This window comes from Macrosteles quadrilineatus, unplaced genomic scaffold, assembly GCF_028750875.1.
Source record: "Macrosteles quadrilineatus isolate MER2022 unplaced genomic scaffold, UCM_ALF_1.0 Scaffold_4__1_contigs__length_99947679, whole genome shotgun sequence".
Taxonomy (NCBI): Eukaryota; Metazoa; Arthropoda; class Insecta; order Hemiptera; family Cicadellidae; genus Macrosteles; species Macrosteles quadrilineatus.
The window spans coordinates 69,499,951-69,505,950 of record NW_026542597.1 but is presented as its reverse complement, the minus strand read 5'-3'; positions in this window follow the sequence as shown (position 1 = coordinate 69,505,950).

Here is a 6,000-nt window from a genome sequence, read left to right as displayed (position 1 = left end):
TAAGCTTAAAAATCAAGCTAATAACAAGCTAAAAAAGTAAACCTTTGTAGCTTATAACAACCCTTGTTTAAGCTTATAAGCTGGTTACCCAAGCTTGGGTTAAGCTTAAAAACCAAGCTTATAAACAAGCCCAGTCCCAAGCTTGGGTTAAGCTTAAAAACCAAGCTTATAACAAGCCAAGGTCAAGCTTATAAGCTGGTTACCCAAACTTGAGTTAAGCTTAAAAACCAAGCTTATAACAAGCTAAAAAAGTAAACCTTTGTAGCTTAAAACAAGCCTAGTTTAAGCTTATAAGCTGGTTATCCAAGCTTGGGTTAAGCCTTAATACCAAGCTAAAAAAGAGTAAACTATGAATCTTAAAACAAACCTAGCTTAAGCTTATAAGTTGGTTTACCCAAGCTTGGGTTAAGCTTAAAAACCAAGCTTACAACAAGTTGAAAAAGTGTAAACTTTAAAGCTGAAACAAACCTAGTTTAAGCTTATAAGCTGGTTTACCCAAGCTTGGGTTAAGCTTAAAAACCAAGGTTATAACAAGCCTAGTTTAAACTTATAAGCTGGTTACCCAAGCTTGGGTTAAGCTTAAAAACCAATCTTAAAATAAGCCTAGTCCCAAGCTTGGGTTAAGCTTAAAACCCAAGCTTATAACAAGCCTGGTTTAAACATTAAAAGCTGGTTATCCAAGCTTGGGTTAAGCTAAAAACCAAGCTTATAACATGCTAAAAAAGTAAATCTTTGTAGCTTAAAATAAGCCTAGTTTAAGCTTATATGCTGGTTACCCAAGCTTGGATTAAGCTTAAATACCAAGCTAAAAAATAGTAAACTTTGAAGCTTAAAACAAACCTAGTTTTAGCTTATAAGTTGGTTTACCCAAGCTTGGTTTTTTTTATATCACAATTTTATTTACAATCCGTTCATTTTTAGAACATTTAGCAAATACAATAACAACTTTTAATAAAACGTTAGTTAATCCCTGTCCATTGACAGAGCTAACTTAAAAATATTTCAATAGAAAAATAAATATGTAACTAAACAAGGGAAAATTAAATTGTTCAAACAAAACGTGTGCTTAGATCCAAAACATGAATCCTTTTTAGCCTGTATATACTGGTACTGTTGTCCAAGAGGTTTAGAGCCAGGTGATTAGGGTGATTTTCAAGTTTCTTTAGATATTTTGCACTAAATTTGGTTATTTCCTCTTCAACCGTAGGAATTCCACTGTACTTGTGAAGGATATTGTTATTAACATACCACGGGGCTTGCAGAATGAACCTTAAAACTTTTGACTGAAATCGTTGGATGATGTTTATGTTCGACATACTGGACGTTCCCCACAGTTGGATTCCATAAGTCCAAATTTGCTTCAGGATTACTTTGTATAGTAATAATTTATTTGCAATGGTCAATTTTGGGTTAAGCATAAAAACCAAGCTTACAACAAGCCAAGGTTTAGCTTATAAGCTGGTTACCCAAACTTGGGATAAGCTTAAAAATCAAGCTTAAAACAAGCTAAAAAAGTAAACCTTTGTAGCTTATAACAAGCCTAGTTTAAGCTTATAAGCTGGTTACCCAAGCTTGGGTTAAGCTTAAAAACCAAGCTTATAACAAGCCAAGGTTTAGCTTATAAGCTGGTTACCCAAACTTGGGTTAAGCTTAAAAATCAAGCTAATAACAAGCTAAAAAAGTAAACCTTTGTAGCTTATAACAACCCTTGTTTAAGCTTATAAGCTGGTTACCCAAGCTTGGGTTAAGCTTAAAAACCAAGCTTATAAACAAGCCCAGTCCCAAGCTTGGGTTAAGCTTAAAAACCAAGCTTATAACAAGCCAAGGTCAAGCTTATAAGCTGGTTACCCAAACTTGAGTTAAGCTTAAAAACCAAGCTTATAACAAGCTAAAAAAGTAAACCTTTGTAGCTTAAAACAAGCCTAGTTTAAGCTTATAAGCTGGTTATCCAAGCTTGGGTTAAGCCTTAATACCAAGCTAAAAAAGAGTAAACTATGAATCTTAAAACAAACCTAGCTTAAGCTTATAAGTTGGTTTACCCAAGCTTGGGTTAAGCTTAAAAACCAAGCTTACAACAAGTTGAAAAAGTGTAAACTTTAAAGCTGAAACAAACCTAGTTTAAGCTTATAAGCTGGTTTACCCAAGCTTGGGTTAAGCTTAAAAACCAAGGTTATAACAAGCCTAGTTTAAACTTATAAGCTGGTTACCCAAGCTTGGGTTAAGCTTAAAAACCAATCTTAAAATAAGCCTAGTCCCAAGCTTGGGTTAAGCTTAAAAACCAAGCTTATAACAAGCCTGGTTTAAACATTAAAAGCTGGTTTTCCAAGCTTGGGTTAAGCTAAAAACCAAGCTTATAACATGCTAAAAAAGTAAATCTTTGTAGCTTAAAATAAGCCTAGTTTAAGCTTATATGCTGGTTACCCAAGCTTGGGTTAAGCTTAAATACTAAGCTAAAAAATAGTAAACTTTGAAGCTTAAAACCAACCTAGTTTTAGCTTATAAGTTGGTTTACTCAAGCTTGGTTTTTTTTATATCACAATTTTATTTACAATCCGTTCATTTTTAGAACATTTAGCAAATACAATAACAACTTTTAATAAAACGTTAGTTAATCCCTGTCCATTGACAGAGCTAACTTAAAAATATTTCAATAGAAAAATAAATATGTAACTAAACAAGGGAAAATTAAATTGTTCAAACAAAACGTGTGCTTAGATCCAAAACATGAATCCTTTTTAGCCTGTATATACTGGTACTGTTGTCCAAGAGGTTTAGAGCCAGGTGATTAGGGTGATTTTCAAGTTTCTTTAGATATTTTGCACTAAATTTGGTTATTTCCTCTTCAACCGTAGGAATTCCACTGTACTTGTGAAGGATATTGTTATTAACATACCACGGGGCTTGCAGAATGAACCTTAAAACTTTTGACTGAAATCGTTGGATGATGTTTATGTTCGACATACTGGACGTTCCCCACAGTTGGATTACATAAGTCCAAATTTGCTTCAGGATTACTTTGTATAGTAATAATTTATTTGCAATGGTCAATTTTGGGTTAAGCATAAAAACCAAGCTTACAACAAGCCAAGGTTTAGCTTATAAGCTGGTTACCCAAACTTGGGATAAGCTTAAAAATCAAGCTTAAAACAAGCTAAAAAAGTAAACCTTTGTAGCTTATAACAAGCCTAGTTTAAGCTTATAAGCTGGTTACCCAAGCTTGGGTTAAGCTTAAAAACCAAGCTTATAACAAGCCAAGGTTTAGCTTATAAGCTGGTTACCCAAACTTGGGTTAAGCTTAAAAATCAAGCTTATAACAAGCTAAAAAAGTAAACCTTTGTAGCTTATAACAACCCTTGTTTAAGCTTATAAGCTGGTTACCCAAGCTTGGGTTAAGCTTAAAAACCAAGCTTATAAACAAGCCCAGTCCCAAGCTTGGGTTAAGCTTAAAAACCAAGCTTATAACAAGCTAAGGTCAAGCTTATAAGCTGGTTACCCAAACTTGAGTTAAGCTTAAAAACCAAGCTTATAACAAGCTAAAAAAGTAAACCTTTGTAGCTTAAAACAAGCCTAGTTTAAGCTTATAAGCTGGTTATCCAAGCTTGGGTTAAGCCTTAATACCAAGCTAAAAAAGAGTAAACTATGAATCTTAAAACAAACCTAGCTTAAGCTTATAAGTTGGTTTACCTAAGCTTGGGTTAAGCTTAAAAACCAAGCTTACAACAAGTTGAAAAAGTGTAAACTTTAAAGCTGAAACAAACCTAGTTTAAGCTTATAAGCTGGTTTACCCAAGCTTGGGTTAAGCTTAAAAACCAAGGCTATAACAAGCCTAGTTTAAACTTATAAGCTGGTTACCCAAGCTTGGGTTAAGCTTAAAAACCAATCTTAAAATAAGCCTAGTCCCAAGCTTGGGTTAAGCTTAAAAACCAAGCTTATAACAAGCCTGGTTTAAACATTAAAAGCTGGTTTTCCAAGCTTGGGTTAAGCTAAAAATCAAGCTTATAACATGCTAAAAAAGTAAATCTTTGTAGCTTAAAATAAGCCTAGTTTAAGCTTATATGCTGGTTACCCAAGCTTGGGTTAAGCTTAAATACTAAGCTAAAAAATAGTAAACTTTGAAGCTTAAAACCAACCTAGTTTTAGCTTATAAGTTGGTTTACCCAAGCTTGGTTTTTTTTATATCACAATTTTATTTACAATCCGTTCATTTTTAGAACATTTAGCAAATACAATAACAACTTTTAATAAAACGTTAGTTAATCCCTGTCCATTGACAGAGCTAACTTAAAAATATTTCAATAGAAAAATAAATATGTAACTAAACAAGGGAAAATTAAATTGTTCAAACAAAACGTGTGCTTAGATCCAAAACATGAATCCTTTTTAGCCTGTATATACTGGTACTGTTGTCCAAGAGGTTTAGAGCCAGGTGATTAGGGTGATTTTCAAGTTTCTTTAGATATTTTGCACTAAATTTGGTTATTTCCTCTTCAACCGTAGGAATTCCACTGTACTTGTGAAGGATATTGTTATTAACATACCACGGGGCTTGCAGAATGAACCTTAAAACTTTTGACTGAAATCGTTGGATGATGTTTATGTTCGACATACTGGACGTTCCCCACAGTTGGATTCCATAAGTCCAAATTTGCTTCAGGATTACTTTGTATAGTAATAATTTATTTGCAATGGTCAATTTTGGGTTAAGCATAAAAACCAAGCTTACAACAAGCCAAGGTTTAGCTTATAAGCTGGTTACCCAAACTTGGGATAAGCTTAAAAATCAAGCTTAAAACAAGCTAAAAAAGTAAACCTTTGTAGCTTATAACAAGCCTAGTTTAAGCTTATAAGCTGGTTACCCAAGCTTGGGTTAAGCTTAAAAACCAAGCTTATAACAAGCCAAGGTTTAGCTTATAAGCTGGTTACCCAAACTTGGGTTAAGCTTAAAAATCAAGCTTATAACAAGCTAAAAAAGTAAACCTTTGTAGCTTATAACAACCCTTGTTTAAGCTTATAAGCTGGTTACCCAAGCTTGGGTTAAGCTTAAAAACCAAGCTTATAAACAAGCCCAGTCCCAAGCTTGGGTTAAGCTTAAAAACCAAGCTTATAACAAGCCAAGGTCAAGCTTATAAGCTGGTTACCCAAACTTGAGTTAAGCTTAAAAACCAAGCTTATAACAAGCTAAAAAAGTAAACCTTTGTAGCTTAAAACAAGCCTAGTTTAAGCTTATAAGCTGGTTATCCAAGCTTGGGTTAAGCCTTAATACCAAGCTAAAAAAGAGTAAACTATGAATTTTAAAACAAACCTAGTTTAAGCTTATAAGTTGGTTTACCCAAGCTTGGGTTAAGCTTAAAAACCAAGCTTACAACAAGTTGAAAAAGTGTAAACTTTGAAGCTGAAACAAACCTAGCTTAAGCTTATAAGCTGGTTTACCCAAGCTTGGGTTAAGCTTAAAAACCAAACATATAACAAGCCTAGTTTAATCTTATAGCTGGTTACCCAAGCTTGGGTTAAGCTTAAAAACCAATCTTAAAACAAGACTAGTCCCAAGCTTGGGTTAAGCTTAAAAACCAAGCTTATAACAAGCCTAGTTTAAAGATTAAAAGCTGGTTATCCAAGCTTAGGTTAAGCTAAAAAAAAAGCTTATATTATGCTAAAAAAGTAAAACCTTTGTAGCTCAAAACAAGCTAAGTTTAAGCTTATATGCTGGTTACCCAAGCTTGAGTTAAGCGTAAATACCAAGCTAAAAAATAGTAAACTTTGAAGCTTAAAACAAACCTAGTTTTAGCTTATAAGTTGGTTTACCCAAGCTTGGTTTTTTTTATATCACAATTTTATTTACAATCTGTTCATTTTTAGAACATGTAGCAAATACAATAACAACTTTTAATAAAACGTTAGTTAATCTCTGTCCATTGACAGAGCTAACTTAAAAATAATTCAATGGAAAAATAAATATGTAACTAAACAAGGGAAAATTAAATTGTTCAAACAAAACGTGTG